The sequence below is a fragment of the Notolepis coatsorum genome, assembly GCF_963971535.1.
Source record: "Notolepis coatsorum genome assembly, chromosome: 3".
NCBI lineage: Eukaryota > Metazoa > Chordata > Actinopteri > Aulopiformes > Paralepididae > Notolepis > Notolepis coatsorum.
In genome coordinates, this window is record NC_140167.1 from 62,297,694 (window position 1) to 62,299,366 (window position 1,673).

Sequence of the window (1,673 nt, forward strand, 5' to 3'; positions counted from 1 at the left end):
GCAGACAGACACGCAGTTAGTTGGGTCGCTGATGCATTTGAGTCTCTGCACTCCCTCCCCCCAAGGGCAGCATCGCTCATCGGTGAACCATCACATCTAAATGCCATATGAACACAACAAAAAGTAGCTCTCATCTGTGTACCTAAAAACAGTTCTGTAGTCTTCATCGCCAAAGCCAGAGGTATGCTCTATGTATTTCGAGTCCAATAATAGAATCTCCTGTATGCGTGGCTTCAAGACCTATAATGGGTATGTAAAAATAAGCACAGCATGTCAGTCAGGTTTCTGTGGGAATGTGGATTCTGCTATTCTCCCAGAACGGCAGACATGATTAGTTTATAAGACACGCATTACTAATTTCACTTACACATAGCACAAAGTGGTTTTCGGTCCAGGCTGGAAAGACTATTGCATGTTTCATCTTCATGTCAGCCTAATATTTATGAAACATGAGTTTACCATTAGAGTAGGGATGTGCCATTATGCTTATTCAATTTACTAACTGAATAATTATATTTATTTCATCAATTAATTACACTTACCGGAAATGAAGCTAACGGGTTGATACTTCGGTCCTTCCAGGTAGGAACAACATACATGTCTTCTATATAAATGTCCATGTCCTGATGAGGAAAAAACAAACATGATTATTAATAGTCTGCCTTCAGTACCAAAAGTTACTTTTAAATGTGTAATTAAAAAATAGGTCATACACGTTTCAGAGCCAGTTCACCAATGAGCTTCAGGCATGCATTTCCAATCTGCAAGAAATCACAATTAAGACATTATAGTGAACATGACTGAAACTCTCCCTTCGGTAATAAATGTTAATCTGTTAGACCATGTGACTACTCACAGTTGAATCCATATAGCTGTTCAACCCAAGGCTCCAAAACTCATCCCGTGTCAAACAAGTTTGTCCTTCCTTCACAATTATTTCTTCCGAAGGCCTCTTTCGGTCCAGGACATAACTGAGCTGAAGATAATAACCATTGTTGTGATACAGATGAGTAGTTTTACATAGAAAGTAATGTGGTATAATATAATGTCCTCATGTAAATATACTCCCCTCCCCTGTGTCCCCCTTACCTGTGCCCCCCCCCCCCCCCTCTCTGTGGAATAAGACATTCCCCTCCCCTTTCTCCCCAAACCTGTACCCCCCCCCCCAATTGACCTATCAAATGGGACCACACACCCCCCCCCTTGTTGAACTATATAGGGCTCCTCCCGACCACAATCGAGGTCTTCTTACCTGGGTCATTTCAGCTGATCACCTGGGGGAAGCCCTCAGCCATTCTCTCTATGTAATCTCTGTTTGGTTAATAAACCTTGTTATTATCCAAGCCTCGGTTGACTGAGAACATTCTTCATCAGGATATCCACAAATATCCCACAATTGGCGTCTACGAACTTGTGACGGACTCTTGCGTCCTACCGGCGTGCTGTATTGTTTCAGCTATACAGAGAAAAGTGAGTATAATAGACTGGTCGACCAAAAATGTATGGCAAGGAATTAAAACCTTCCCGCTTTTCTCTGTGCCAGGTGAATATTACAGAATGTTGTCAAATATTGAGATCATGGCTGAGTAAGAATAATGTGCATTAATATATCTGATCTGTATTGAGAATCGTTACCAGGGCGCGCGTGCACCTGGGTCCTTATCAGGCGGTTC

At 42.1% G+C, this 1,673-nt stretch overlaps 1 long non-coding RNA gene across 1 annotated transcript; it reads right to left on the reverse strand.

Annotated features, from left to right (window-relative positions):
- Window positions 1–382: 382 nt before the first annotated feature.
- Window positions 383–977, reverse strand: LOC311225248. Its single transcript, XR_014619495.1, has 4 exons — window positions 857–977; window positions 714–761; window positions 543–623; window positions 383–433 (listed from the first exon to the last, which is right to left on the reverse strand). It is a non-coding gene; the product is annotated as an uncharacterized lncRNA (long non-coding RNA).
- Between the last annotated feature and the right edge of the window lie 696 nt (window positions 978–1,673).